At 34.6% G+C, this 16,265-nt stretch overlaps 1 protein-coding gene and 1 long non-coding RNA gene across 14 annotated transcripts in view; one reads left to right on the forward strand and one right to left on the reverse strand.

Moving 5' to 3' along the window:
* Window positions 1–16,265, forward strand: part of SOX6 (SRY-box transcription factor 6) — a 633,064-nt gene that overhangs the window by 56,387 nt on the left and 560,412 nt on the right. The gene's annotated exons all lie outside the window — the stretch shown is intronic.
* Window positions 11,664–16,265, reverse strand: part of LOC140614739 (uncharacterized) — a 103,359-nt gene continuing 98,757 nt past the window's right edge. Inside the window, exon 5 of one of the 3 annotated variants that reach the window (XR_012015518.1) lies at window positions 11,664–12,408. This is a non-coding gene — a long non-coding RNA (uncharacterized lncRNA). The remainder of the gene's footprint in view (window positions 12,409–16,265) is intronic. The other 2 variants (XR_012015517.1, XR_012015515.1) reach the window with 2 other exon arrangements.

Consider the following 16,265-nt stretch of genomic DNA (forward strand, 5'->3'; position numbering starts at 1 on the left):
GGAATTCACTGGTATATTTTATTTGCTAAGCTACACTGGTTTATAAAGCTTTTTAAAGCTTTCTTTGGATTGAAGCAGTATGTATTGCAGAAGCCTAATGTGATATTGTGAAATTCTTTAAGAGTTTTTGTATTTTAAACTATTTTGAATCAAAATTACTTAAGTGTATTGATTTAATGCTTTTCAATGATGACCTGTATAAATAAGCTTAGTAAATATAAGGTAAATTCAAAGCACGTTATGTGATATGCATATTAGCATCTATGCAAATATTCTATATTCTCTCATATCAAGTTATCCCCTTGATCTTTCTTCTCTAGAAATCTCACAAGATAACCCTTTACATGATCTATTATCCCTACTGCCTTCAATAATTTGTTGTTTCTAGTCATCTTAAAGAGATGAATTGAATTGTCTATCTTTAATATATCCATTCAAATGCAAAAAGGGACTTTAGTGCTATTTGTGATTTTGACTTCACTGAGCACAATCTCTTCTCTTCTTTGAAAAGTAGTTCTTTAAAAGTAGACAAAGAAAATTAAAGATGCTTTACTTTCCACGACTACACAAGTACAATATGTGGAAAAAAGAAAATGTAACAGGTTTTTTTTTTTTTTTTTCTTTAAATAAGGAGCATAGATTTCAAATGGAACTCATTCGGAGACATGGTTGCAAATATTTCCTTTCATACTTTAGAAACAGATCATTGGGTAACATGATTGAGCACTTACTAAGTCCTAGGCACCCTGAAGGGCATTTTTGAAGTCACAAGTATTTTTTTTTTTTTTTTAAGGATTTTCCTTTCTATTGAAGATTTTTGATATTTGGTAGGTGGGGAAACTTAGCTGCAGTTGTCATGGTGCTAAGCAGGTCATTGGTAGAACTGGAGAAGAATGCTCCTAACTAGGAGAGAATAATCCATCATTCTTTCTTGGGAAAGAATATCAAAGGGCAGCAATGTTGTTATTTTCTCAGAAATAATCTCCAGCTATCTTCATGGGCATTGAACCTTCTATTTAGAAGTCAGCCGCCCCCTCTACCCCCAATATATACTTGATGTAATCCCTAACTCTCCATTTCTTCATCTCTAAAATGGGAGTAATAAAAATATATACGTCATAGGATTATTGTGAGGTTTAAATGAGATAAATGAATGTAAACCACTAAGCTCAGGGCTAGGTATAACATGAATATTTAATACCTGTTGAAGTGGTATTATTATTGAAGTGGTACTGTGCTTATCATTATACAGATCTGGCTTCCCATTTCAGCTTCCCTGTGTACTTACTATGAAATCTTTGGAGAATTACATAGTCTGTTTCTTTTACTCTTACATGAAATGTGATGATATGTGTTCCTTCCTTTATTTCCTAGAAAAGAGAATTCATTAGTAGTCTGGCAGACTTGGGATAAATGCAAAGATTGGATGTCCGGCTCTCGAATTTGAGAAAATTCCAATTCTAAGGCCTGTAAGGGATTTTGAAAGGTCATTTCATCTGTCATCCTGCATCCTCCAAGGGTGTTTCGATCACCCCTTCTCCATTCTAATCAGTTAGGAAACTATTTTGAACACCTGCAAAGAATGAGATTTTATGATCTTCTTGATATCTATATATCTATATATATATATCTTAGAAATTTTATTTATTTACTCATGAGAGACACAGAGAGAGGCAAAGACATAGGCAGAGGGAGAAGCAGGCTCCTCACAGGGAGCTCGGTGTGGGACTCGATCCCAAAATGGGATCACGCCCTGAGCCAAAGGCAGACACTCAACCACTGAGCCACCTAGGCATCCCAGTTTATGTATATTTCAGTGATTAACACCAGAAAGTTCTTTGTATCAAATATACACATCTTAATCTGCTTTCTTTTGGTTTCATTTAAAGAAAAAAAATGGAAACATGTATTCTTCATTTGAATGATAGACCTGCATGTGAGAAAATAAAAATTAAACTTTGAATTTTTATTTCTTGAATCTTTCCTTTGGAATCTTATTTCCTAAACTAATTTAATGACCTTGGATAAGTTATGCAACCTCTTTAAGACTTGATTTCCTAATTTTTAAAATGGGGATTGTGATAGAATTCATCAGATGATAGGGTTGTTGGGAATTTCAGTTTGGAGAGACTGTACATAGAAGTTCATAGAACAGTTCTGGACAATGGAATCAGGGTTACTTGACAATAATTATGTGATCAATAGAACTTGGCATGAAAAGGCTAATTTTTAATTCTCTTACATTTTGTAGAACGCCATTTTCAAAGTGCTTTCAGATTCATTGCCTCATTCAATAAAAGTTATGCTGAGTAGATAACCTTACCAGTCATACTGTCTAACTTCCTACTTGATATGAATAAATGTTTCAATTGGGTTTTGCTTCAGGGTATTATTCACTACAAACAAAGCTTGTATGTCATGAATCAGGACTGGCTTTTTTGGCCCTCTTTTTTTTTTTTTTTCCTTCCCCCAGTCTCTTCTATATAATGTCAATGTTCATTTATTTTATCTTCATACTTATTTCCAGAGCCAAACCAGTGCTGCATTTCCCATATACCAATGTATAAATGAATAATATTTTGCTGATCAGAAGCTTTAAATATCAGTTATATATTCCAATTAGTAAAAATGAGAAAATGATTTAGTAGTAATTGTGGCTAGTTTTATAAGGCAACTCTCTCTCAAAATATGGGGTTCATGAGGGAGGATTAATGAAAGGATCCTTGGCTGGGAAGAGATGGGAGCCACTTGATTACATGATTTTAAAGATGAAAAATGCAAAAAAAAAAAGATGAAAAATGCAATGAAGAGGTATGAATATAGGTAATTCTATGCAGTGTGCTGGTTGTTTTAATGGAGATAGGTATAAGAGCAAAAGTACCTATGTAAGGAAAGGAAAGCTTCTAGTAGGAGGCGGCCTTTGAGCTGTGAATTAAAGAATGTTTAAGGATAGTTTATTTGAGGTAACATCCTGAGGAGCATTGGACATGTGGGAAACACTTGATACCATTACTACTTTTTAGTTCTGACACCGAAAGGTCTCATAATTATATCTTTATGACTCCTAGAAAGGCCATCTCTGATCATGAATGTGATGTAGCCATAGGCCAGCAGCTTAACTGATACACTTCTCTTTCTTAGCTCAGTTTTGTGGTCAGGGTCATTATGAGTACATTTTTAAGGTATGGGGGAGAATTTTCAGATTACTGCTTTTCTTTAAATACATTAAATAAGTATTAAAATTAAAGTAAGTGACTTATTAATATATGACTGGATGGTCAGTACAGTGAGTTAAAATCTCATATCTTAGCTATAAAAAAAAAACTTTTTTCAACTGGCAAGCATGATCTTAGAGAAAGGCCAATATCTGGAAATTCTTAGATCTGTGTGTTGTTTCTGAGTTTCCTTTATTTTGTTATAGGTCTTTAGGCCTCACATTTGTCATTAAGTTTTTCTAACTAGAGAGTTGGCATTTTCCTAACTTCTTTTTTATTGAGGGATAATATGAACATAAAATAATCTTCAGAGTGATTCAAAATTTTTGGAGGAAATAGAAATTATTTCACAATGATGATAATGAACAGTAGCAAGAATAACAGCAACTGTCCTTCTCTACTTTTGACTACTCTCAAATAGGGATGCTAAATCCACTTTCTTCAGTTTTGTAATCTGGGATCTTATGTTTTCTTATGACTTTTTGAATACCTTTTCTCTGAGCCCACAAGACTTCTTTGCTGTTTTTGGCTTGGAAGTTTTCTCGTGTTTTATAACTTGTTTCTTCAAATCAAACACACCTATTGAGATTTTTGCAACTTCTAAAAAGGACTTGATGGTCACATAGGCTGGAGAAGTTATGGCTCTGGTTTCTAATCACCTGACTCATTATCTTCCTTACTGGGGCTTTGGCATACTGGACACTTGCAGTGTTGACCATGACATGAATAATATGAAATCTCTCCATTAGAAAGAAAGACTCAGAGGCTAAGCAGGAAAAAAAAAAAGGATACAAAAATTCTATAGAACAGTTTAAAAACATCTCGTTAGTTATATTAAATTGGTTATGAGTCTTAAAAGAACTTTCCTTTGGAACTTTCAATTGAGTTCTTTAATAAGAAGCAACCTCCCCCCCCCACCAAAAAAAAGAAAATGAAAATTGAAATCATACAACAACTGAACAAAGCTTAACTAACTTGGAATGCAGCAAAGTAGTTTAGCTGAATCTCAGGAACATTTATTACTCTGGAGTCTGAAGATCCAAATATACATTGGAGGAAAATTGGACTTTTAAAAAATGTCTTAGCTGTTGTTCTTTCCCACTATAAAGATTGAATTGAAAATAGATATACTGAAGTTTAAAGAAGAATTTCAATATTGTAACAACTAAAATTATAATATTTAATTTTTATTTTTAATATAATATTCTAAGACATTATTAGAAGAAAATTTCAGCTTTTCATGGGTTAGACTCTTTAAACTTTTGCAGACAACAGTTCCAGAGAAGACCTTCACTTGTACTTTTGTATAGGTTTATGTGATTTATAGGTATGCTAAAGTAGGGTCATGGTCATGTACACTGAATTTAAATTGTATAGCATTTTGTAAGAGGCTTATTTTCTCTGAGGCAAATATATGTAACAGCCTAAGTTAAGGTGGGACTTGTGAATTTGGGCACTTAATTCTTCTTTATGGCATGGTGGGGAAAGAATGAAAAATAGCTCAACTTTCAATTAAGACAGCTTGGGACCTTTTTCATAGGTCATCATAATTAGCCATGTCTTAGTTGTGTAGTTTTGTGTTTAATTTCTTCGTTATGTTCACAAAGAAGACTCATTAAAGTTACCAAGAGCTATTTGAATAAAGTATATGGAAAAGTATACCCCTTTATATTGTATGCTAATTTTATCTTCTGAATTTTCTTAGCACCACTCTTACATCGTTGGGTTATTTTATTCTTCTTTCTGATGTGCATGTACAGTAGTTTCTATTATTAATATGCCAAATAAATAGGACATATGAATCAATGTCCTTTAAATTTTATTTAGGCTATGATTATATATTCTCTAATTTTGCTTATTTAATACAATTTACATCTGATAGAATTTAAAAACACAAATATAATTTTAGTAAATTTAGTAAGGGGGCATTAAATGATTTGATCATCCTAAATTGTTTCATGGCATCCATTAAATAAGTTTAAATATGTATATTGCTAGTGCATCTTAAAAGTAAATATGTTGGATTATTTATATAATGTTTGTTTGAATATCTTCCCTGATTGATTAGAGTGAATGTAGCATTTTCAGTGGCCGAGGTGAAAGGAGCAAAATTTAGGATGTTTAAAGAGAGAAGGAAATAGAGATATTAGGTGGTTGCCCAAGGGTAACTTGAGAGTATTGTTGGTAGGGTTGAAGCTGGAAGAATTCCTCTGGCAAGATCATTTTAAGGCTTATTTAGGGAGAACTTCTAACTATAATAGAATTCTGTAACAGGATAGAATTGAAGAGTCTTCAAACTTTTTGGATAGAACAGATCATCAGCAAAATGTTTATGAGCGTGCATCCTAGTGCATGTGCATATTTATTTAAAATTATATATGTGTGCTAGTGTGCTAATATATCCTATAAAATAATCATAAATTGATATCATAAAGAAAGATATATAGATAAAATAAATAATATTTTAAAACTAACTGTGGTTTTCCCAAACTCTGTAATTTAACATGCTTTGTTATTTTTAAAAGTTAGTTTAACACTTTGTGATGAAATAATTTATAAGCTTGGTTCTAAGTTCAGTTTACTTTGCTACATGGTTTTAATGCTGCCATAGCTGAAAATTATACCTCAAAAAGAAAAATAGATCCAAATGGAAGAAGTACATCATTATTTGCACTTGCTAAATTGTGTACTAATTTGTTAATCCTATTCACAAAATATGCAAAAATTTGTTAAAATCTTCCCTGATGGCAATCAGTTGTTTCTGGCAATGAAGTTGAAGATATAGCATTTTAATATTTTTAATAAATAGACTCAAAACCCATTGAAACTCTTTGGAACACCATTAAACAGGTTAGAATATTCTGTTGCCAATTTTAAATTGAAAACAGATGAGAGTTTTTGTAGATGATAGACATAGAATTTTTGGTAACAAAATCACACTATGATGGAATCGTTTCCAAACATATGTTTTCAAAATACTTTTTCATAGCACAAATCTGTTTTGAAAAGCATTTACTTTCTCATTTGATAAAATCTCACCTTTACTTTGAAGACAGATTAAATTTTTTTGGATGGTTTGTATGTATGTAAGTACCTAGTTAGCTAGCTAGTTAGCTACTTTGTAACACACACTTAACATCTACTTGCCTCCTGTACGTACACTAGGTTTTTTTCTTTTTGTTGTTCCTAATCCTTAAGTTTGGAAACTGTGCGATCAAATAAGCTGTGGAACATCTGGGTGGTGCAAGCAATCCACATGGTTACTACTTCCCATCTCATTTCAAAGCATTGTAAAGATTATACGATGTTTTACAGGTCTGTTTAAAAAAGTAATTGCATCATCATTACAGTACTTGGCTTCAACATTGTGTCCCCATTGCCTGGCTATGAGCGACGTATTTAGTGAAGTCCGTGGTGCCCTCTCTGTCATTTTATGTCTGTTTTCCCCCCCCCCTTTAGTCCAGCTAGGGTAACCATTCCACCAGTGGTTACACTTAGCCAGTTTCCTCTAAAAATTATTTTTAGTTAGAAAAGTAACATTGTTGAGATTATGTCTTCTTTGGTACTTATTATAGTGGCTCACTCAAATGTAGCACTTTGCCTATCAAATATGGCAAACTGAGGCATGTTAAAAATATATACATTCATTTATCTGAAAAAGAGGCATCCTACACATGTGAGTTTTTTTTTCAGATATTCAGCCATGTTTTCTATGCAACTTCCAATACTGTGGCACAATCCCAGAGGATGTAATTCACATATCATTCTAGGTAAATTGTTACTCAGAGCTGTGCACTGTGAGAGCTCTAATTTTTTAGCAAGGGAGTTTATTTAAATTTGTTGCCATTTTGTTTTCTGTGTATCATTTTAGCCATTTTACTAGTAGCAGAGCAACATGCGCTTTTCTAATAGTGTAGCTTTTTGTCTTTTTTATTTTTTTTTATTTTTTATTTTTTTTAAATTTTTATTTATTTATGATAGTCACAGAGAGAGAGAGAGAGGCAGAGACACAGGCAGAGGGAGAAGCAGGCTCCATGCACTGGGAGCCCAACGTGGGATTCGATCCTGGGTCTCCAGGATCGTGCCCTGGGCCAAAGGCAGGCGCTAAACCGCTGCGCCACCCAGGGATCCCTTTTTGTCTTTTTTAATTAAGGAAATTCAGAAGAGGTTTCTAAGCATTTAACATTAAGTTTCATGAAATGTTGTAAGATATAAGATTGAGAATTGCATGATTTTAAACATTGCTGGAAAAATTGTAGGCATTACAAAAATTTATATCTATATGCTTAGTTTCAAAATGTCTTACTGATTGTAATAGCTTCATATTCTTATTATTTAATATGTCAAAGTACAACAGGATAAGGTACACTGTTGGTGATACTAGATATCCTGTAATGTGGCCACCAAAGGGCTGCTCCTGCAGTACAAGTACTAGTTTAGCCTTAGTTAATGTCATGAAGGCCTATATTATTAATATTATCTTCAAACTGTATTCTCTGGGAGTATCATTTTAAACAGCTTGAGCATTTGTTTACGGTTTAGTTAAAAACTAGGTATTATTATCCATCATCGCTTTCCTCTCTTTCCTCTGGTATGGGACGTGACACATTAATGTTTGACATATAAACCCAGGTGTTAATTTGTTAAATTTAAGTAAGGATTAATTTTTCTTACCTTTAAAATAAGTATATATACATCAGTGTATTTATAGGATACTCTTGGGATGTGTGAGCTCACTTTGGACAATAGAAATAGAAAAGTAAATGGGAGAGACAGGTATGGGTATGATGAGTCAAAGAGGAAAAACATAGTTTCCAAAGAACACTCTCCTGGGACAGATCCCTGTGAAGAATGTAGCCAACCACTGAAAACCTAAGACAGGGAGCGGGGCTACAGATTTATCAGCACTGAGGTTCAGAAAACAGTAGCGTGGCATTCTCACAGCACTCTAGTATGAGAGAGGGAGCAGACTTTAAACCATCTTTTTAAAAAGTTTATTTAAATTCAATTTAATTAACATACTGTATGATTAGTTTCACAGGTAGAATTTAGTGATCCATCGTTGCATATAACACTCAGTGCTTATTACTTGAAGTACCCTCCTTGATGCCCATCACCCAGTTACCCCTCACCTCCAACAACCCCCTCAGTTTGTTTCCTATAGTTAGGAGTCTCTTGTGGTTTGCCTCCCTCTCTGTTTTCATCTTATTTTTCCTTTCCTTATGTTCATCTGTTTGGTTTCTTAAATTCCACATACGAGTGACATCATATGATATTTATCTTTCTCTGACTGACTTATTTCCCTTAGCCTAATACTGCCTAGTTCCATCTGCATCACTGCAAATGGTAAGATTTCATTCTTTTTGTTGGCTGAGTAATGGTCCATAGTGTGTGTGTGTGTGTGTGTGTGTGTGTGTGTGTGTGTGTGTGTGTGTATCTCCCATCTTTTTATCCATTCATCTGTTTATGGACATCTGGGGTCTTTCCATATCTTTTTTTCCCCCATATCTTGATGTAAGCCATTTTTTATTCTTCAAGGCAAAACAGTTTGTTAACATAAAGGGGTCAGCAAGATTCCATAGTTAAGTTGCTGGAGGATCACTATTTCCCTGAATGCTGAGGCCCTCTGTTGCTTCCTTACTCAGCCTTCCTTGGATTTAGATACAATTAGAGCAGAAGATGGGGAAGGTGAGAAGGGCAGGAATAAGACATGGTTACAGGCCAGCATGGTCTTTTTGACTCTCTCATTTTTCTCTTTTTCCTTTCTCCCTTGATATACTTGTTGGGCAGCGTGGTGTAATAGTAACCCAGTTTGGGAGGTTCAGCTCTGCCAATAAACTTTGGGTGACTTTGGCTAATAGACTTCTTTCTAGGAATTAGTTTCTTTATGGGTAGAATGAGAAGTTTGATGATCTCCAAAGAGGTTTCAGCTCTGACATCCTGTTTATACTGTTCTGGGATAGAACTCTGTGCTGCGTCTCCACAAAGAACTTGCAATGAAATTCTCTGTTCTGTAAGTCAGTCTCAAGGTATCATGTCTACTCTGCCTTCTAAAGTGACAAATGGCTAAGAATTTAACAGAATAAATGAATTTATGCTTGTGGACACATGAGCAAAAATTGTAATATTTTTAGCTTCCCTTCACTTTCCCAGACAATTTGATAGAGTGCATTTCCATAGTGTGATCCTAGACAGTGCCCTTGCTTTCTAACCTAAAATGGCTAATAAGAACTTCAGGAAGGAAGTGTTAGCATCTGAAGGGTTGTGTCTGTGAAGGAGGTTGGGCTGGATGAGATAGGCAGGGCATTGGGACACAGCCATCAATTCATTGCATGTGTTTGGAGAGGCTGGCAGCAGTGGCCAGTGCCAGGTTTTTTGAATATGGTTTCTGTCACCAACGGAGTTGGCTGTCTTTGAAGTCTGTTAGTTAACCTCTTCCAGAATCTTAGAGTACAACTAGCACTCAAGAGGAGAAGGATAAAGGAAATTCTAGGAATAATAATACCCTTCCCCTCAATTTTCAGTAAGAATTGAATTATCCTCTTCAAACAGTTTTTTGAAGCATCTAATACATAAACAGATTTCAGATTTTCCCATTTCCTCTTTAGTACCTATTCACTGCCATGGATAGAGGCAATATTGAGTAATGAAATAGATGCATATCACCAAACATATATTGGGCAGTTGCCATATGTCAGACATTTTTGGATGCTTTCATAAGATAGAGATAATAACCTGTATCATAGTTTTTGAGAGGTTTCTTTCTTTCCTTTTTTTTTTTAAAGATTTTATTTATTTATTCATGAGAGAGAGAGAGAGAGAGAGAGAGAGAGAGGCAGAGACATAGGCAGAAGGGGAAGCAGGCTCCACTCAGGGAGCCTGATGTGGGACCTGATCCCGGGACTCCAGGATCACGCCGTGGGCTGAAGGCAGGTGCTAAGCCACTGAGCCACCCAGGGATCCCCTGAGAAGTTTAATATATAAAACACACTTGGAAGAGTGCCTGGTTTGTTGTAAGCTCTCATTAAATATTAGTGATTATTATTTTATTACTTCATTTGCACAACTCTAGGAGGTAGATGTAACTATCCTTATTTTATACTCAGAAAAAGTAAGTGTTGAAGAGAGAAAAGGACTTGCCCAAGGTCACATAGCTATTAAGTGGTAGAAACATAATCTAAACCCAGATGTCCTGGCTTGAAGTCCCATAGTATTTCTGCTGTAATAGAGCTGCCTATAAGAGGCAAGTAAGTCATGAGATTTCCCACAGATAAGCTACAAACTAGATAATCAGGAGCTTGGATAACCAGGATAATCAGGAGCTGAACATATTATTATGTGATGTTGAATTTCAGTAGGTTCAGTTATTAAAGCCATCCTTGCTTTTCATGGCCGGTGTTAATGAAAACTTCTGTTGTATCAGAACTGTATCCTCTCTGCATAGTTCTAATCTCATTCTTACATAGTTCAGATGTCATGGTTTGATCTTAGTTACTATAAAACCTTGCAAAGTGAGGACCTAGCTCCCAAATACACTAGTTTTGGTTAACACAGTCTAGTGCAAAGTGAGGACTTCCTGTATTTCAGTCAGCTTCACATTCACATACAGCAATTCCCAATACTCTTTCCTTTGGACCAGTTAGATGGTTTATTTCCATTTGATGACCTATTATCTTTTGTGTTGTTTGGCTTACAAGGTTCTGTTACTGCTAAGGGAGAGAGCACTGTGTGGTATAAGTAAGGTCTATGAAGGTCACTGATGAGTGGCTCTTGGCTTTTAGGAATACCACCTTTATTGTATGAAGCAATAGATCTTTCTTTGGACTTAGAAACACTTGTTTTCTCTACTTTTTATTTTTTTAAAACTTTCCCCACTTTCCATTACATGTTAAGTTTTGTTGTGAGTTGATGTGTTTCTTTCTGTCTGTTCTAGCAATGTAAAGGGACGCCAGTGAGGCCAATTATCTCTCAGTTGGTGTTTTATATATTGTAGTAGACAGTGAGCAGCCATCAGGCAAGAACTGGATCTATTTAAATTTTTTAGATACAGATACTTAAATTCTTTTTTAAGCACTTAATGATTTCAGCCTTAAGACAGATGCATGGGTTGCCTCGATGTCAATTTTAGGGCAAAATAATATTGAAAAATACTAGTGCTTTGAATTTCCTGAATTTCCTCCTATCCCCCAAATTTAAAACAATTTCCTTCCTTTGAATTTTTATTGTTGTCCTGCCTTCTCTCCCACATTTAAGATTGTGTTTTTAAAATCTGTTCTTAGTTTTCTTTGTCAAGCATTCTGAACAGTAGAAATCCTTTGCTGACTCTAACTTTATTTCTCTTACTTGTACAGTGCTGGAGAATCAGTTTGGGGGTGGAATGAGCTTGAAACATTGTGGCTAAGAGCATATTCCACCACTTTCTAGCAGTGTGAACATGGGCCCGTTACTTTAATCTACTTTAATCTGTAAAATAGTACCCACTTCTCAGTGTTGTTTTAGGTATAAGTGAGTAAATATAAGTACTTTGAACAATGCTTGGCACGTGGTGGGTGCCGTGTAAGCATTATATATCATTAAAGTGAATGCTTTTAAAAGGAGAATCTGGCCCAAAGCGAACAATATTAAAAATACTTCATTGAAGGGGTAAAAATGAATACTACTAGGATGTGATGTGCCATTTCCCCAACACAGTGACTCTACAGTACTGTTGAGAGGGAATACTGTTTTATAGTAACAGGTACTTTGAGAATCTCTTCAGCTGCAAATCAACAAATCAGTTGGAATGAACAGTCCTTTATTGTAAGGCCAGTATCTTCATTTTTGAATTTCATAATTTGTGGACATGAGGTAATTTAGGTATAGAATGAGTTTGGGTGTGAGTTGTCTCAGGGCCAAATTTGTGACAATAACCAAAGAAGCAATGGTGAGCTTAAAGAGGTAGCAGGTAACAGATAGGGAGCTTGACCCAGGAGGCATCCTCCAGGGAGGACCCAGGTGCGACTTGGCTTGGTCACTGATTACAGACCTAATCTTTAAGTCCTAGAAAGTTACAAGTAGAGACAGCTGGCTGAGATTGGGGTGGAGTTGCCATCAAAGCTTTTTTGGTGCAGGTTTCTGTGTCCTGTGGACCCGGAAGGCATCCTCCAGGAATGGGTCATGGATTGCCCGTTTGACCTCCAGGTCCAGAAAGTTCCTAGTGGAAGCAGCAGATTGGCTATGTTAGAGATAGGATTTGAACCCAGATTTGTCTGATGGTAAAAGCTAAGCTCTTTTACTAATGACTTCATGATGTTTCCGTGATGAGGAGGGCACCAGTGGAGAAAGACAGTGCAGGCATCCATTAGTTCAGTATTTAAAGGGATAGATGACGTGCAGTATCTAAGAGGGCAGCTGTGAAATTAAAAGGGTTGCCTAAAGGCATCAATACCATGGTGATGTTGCTGGAGGAGATGGCAGTGGTATGGTAGTTGTTATAAGCTTTTGGGTAGATTAGAATTTGGGAATGCATTTCTATGTATTCCTATAGTATTTATACCTCAAATCATAGACTCACCGTCTTTTCCTTATGGAACCTCAGACTCAAAAGGGTGTTTTTATCATTCTTTTTATGGTGTAAAATCGTATGTGATCATTCAGGCCATGCTGGGGGAGCAACGATAGAGAAGTTCTTCCTCTCCACCGAAATATAGGCTCCACATGGATAGGAATTTTGTCCCTTTGTTTGTTGTTTAATTTTTAGTGACTAAAGCAATGCCCAGAACCTAATAGCACTCAGTACGTATTAGTGAATGAAAGAATGTCTGGGCAACTTGCTTAAAATTTTGTTTTATATATTGAACAATATTATGTACAGTGTTATCTCATTGAAGTCTTAACCTTAACCCTGTGAGGCATGTATTATTTCCAATTTATGGGTGAGGAAACTGAGACTCAGGAATTAAGAAATTTTCTTAAGGTGATTTTTAATAATAATGATGGTTGGGATTTGAATCCGAGTATAACCACTACATTATACTGTAGAATTATTATTTCTGTTGTTCTCGATAGTATTATTTTATTAATGGAGCCTAAGTTTTTGTGGAAGCCATATCACACTGTTGACTCAGAAATCTTACTGCCAACTAGAACTCACAAGCTTTTTAGTTACCATGTCTCATCCATCCTATACTTGAGCTGCTGAGGTTTTGTTTTGTTTTGGAGCTAAGTGCAGGAGTTTGCATTTACTCCAGGTAGGTTTACTCTGGTTAGATTCATTTGATCTTTCCTTATTAGGATTTTTTGGTTTAGAATATTTAAACATTTCATCGAGTATTTTTTTGGCATTTATTGACAAAATAATTTTTTTATTTTTAATTCTTGTTAATATTCTGTAAAACATGTTGATAGATTTTCTTGTGCTTAACTATCCTTGTATTCCTGATATGTATATTTTATATTTGCATATAAACATGTATAAAATATGTATAATTAATTTTGGTGCTATCTTTATAGAATTTTGGTAGTATGGGTCATGCCAGCTTCATAAAATGAATTGGAAGCTTTCCATCCTAGTCTATGTTCTGAAAACATAGGAATCATCTATTGTTTACTGCTATTTTTGTCTATTGTATAGCACAGGAATTGATAGTTCTCTAAAAGTTTACACTTCTCTCTAAAGTCATTTGATCCTCACACTTTTATTTATTTTTTTAAATTTAAATTTAGTTAAGTAACATATAGTCTATTATTAGTTTCAGAGGTAAAGTTCAGCGATTCATCAGTTTTATATAACACCCACTGCGCATTATATCACTGCCCTCCTTAATGCCTGTCACCCGATTACCCTATCTACCAACAGCCCCCCAACAACCCTCAGTTTGTTTCCTAGGATTAAGAATCTCTTATGGTTTGTCTCCTTCTCTGATTTCATCTTTTTTTTTTTTTTTTAAGTTTTCCCTCCCTTCCCCTATATTCCTCTGTTTTCCCCCTTCCACATATGAGTGAGATCACGGGATAATTGTCTTTCTCTGATTAACTCTTCTCATTTAGCATAATACCCTCTAGTTCCATCCAAACTTCACACCTTTCAAAGAAATAGATATTTAACAGTATTTTATTGGTCTGTTCATATTTTTTGTCCTTTCCTGAGTCAGTTTTGGTAAATTTATATTTTACAGAAAATCATCTATTTTTCTCTAAATTTTAAAAATATATTGGCATAAAGTTGACATGATGTTCTCTTATTTTTTCCATTACTGTCATTATACTCTCTTCCTTATTCTTTATGTTTTTAATTTTTAAGATCCCTTTAGATCCTGATTCTTAACATATTAATTATTAAAAACTTCGTTGAGCATGCCAGCAGTTAGCCCACATTTATTTGTATATCCAGAAGGCTTAATTAATTAAATAAAATTAAACAAATTAAGTATTTTCTATATGCCAGATAGATGCTAGAAATTTAAAGGGTGGTTAAAACTGTGTCCTATAGTAACAAACTTACAGTATATATAGCAGGGATACTTGAGACCATTTGTCAAATGGCTTGTTGAAATTCAGATAAATTATTTCTAATGCATTACTCATCAAGTAATAAAGTACTTCAGACAAAGAAGCAAGAGAGGTTAATATGACAGGACCTGTTCTTTGTGAACCCATGTTTGGTCTTAATGATTACCTCTTGTCCTGTAGGTGGCCAGTTATAAGTTCTACAATCTTGTCCTGGTAAAATTAACTTCATAGAAAGGATATATTACTGGAATAGATCTTGCTCATTAATAGAGATTCTGTTGGGAATTTTTTTAACAATTCTAGAAATTTATACATTTTATCAATTAGAGAAGAAGTGCTTCTTAAATTTTACTAAGCATACAAGTCACCTGGGGATCTTATTAAAAATCAGATTTGAATGTTGCAGGTTTGGGGTGGGTCATGAGATTCAACAAATTGTGCTGGGACAACTGGATATCCGTATGCAAAAGAATGAAGTTGGAGCCCTGCCTCATACCATACCTCATACCTCAATTAAAAAATGAATTCAAGATGAATCAGAGACTTAAATATGGGATAAGGTTATAGAACTCTTAGAAGAAAAGATAGGAAGGAGTAAATCCAATGACCTTGGATTAGGCAATTATTTCTTAGACATGACATCAAAAGCATTAGTGACAAAAAGGTAAATTAGACTACATCAAAATTAAAAACTTTTGTCTTTCCAAAGAAACCATCAAGAAAGTAAAAAGATAGCTTATAGAATGGGTGAAAATATTTGCAAATATTAAATTGACAAGAGGCTTGTATCCAGAATATATAAAGAACTTTCACAACTCAACAATAAAAAGACAAGTAGCCAAATTTTTAAAAGATTTTATTTATTTATTTATTTATTTGAGAGAGAGAGAGAGAGAGTGTGTGAGTGTGTGAACACACCAGCAGGGAGAAGGGAGCATAGTGGGAGAAAGTATCTCAGTGTGGAATCTGATGTGAGGCTCGCTCTCACGACACTGAGATCATGACCTGAGCTGAAATCAAGAGTTGGATGCTCAATGACTGAGCAACTCAGGAGCCCCAATAACCAATTTTTTAAAAAAGAGCAAAGGATTTATACTGCTGTTTTTCAAATAAGATTTATAAAGGCCAATAAGCACATAAAAAGGTATTCAAGATCATTAGTCATTAGAGAAATGTAAATCAAAATCACAATGAGATATTTCTTCCTCATACTAGAATGGCTGTGATTATAAAAATGTGAAACTAACAAATATTGGCAAGGATTTGAAAATATTGGAACCATTATACATTGCTGGTAGAAACATAAAATGGTGCAGTCACTTTAGAAAACACTTTAGTTTCTCAAAAAGTTAAACATGTAATTACTGTATGACCCAGAAATTCTTCTGCTAGCTGAGACATGGTCCTTTTAGAAGATACATAACACAAAAGACTTTGATAGCAAGAAGGAAAATCAGGAAAGTGTATTGTAATATTGTGAGAAGCCAATAGACAAGTTGTTTTTATAAAGAATAATAATGTTAAATATTTTAAAAATTTTCTAGTCATACCGTTTTTGCT

Source organism: Canis lupus, chromosome 23, assembly GCF_048164855.1.
Source record: "Canis lupus baileyi chromosome 23, mCanLup2.hap1, whole genome shotgun sequence".
Lineage (NCBI taxonomy): Eukaryota > Metazoa > Chordata > Mammalia > Carnivora > Canidae > Canis > Canis lupus.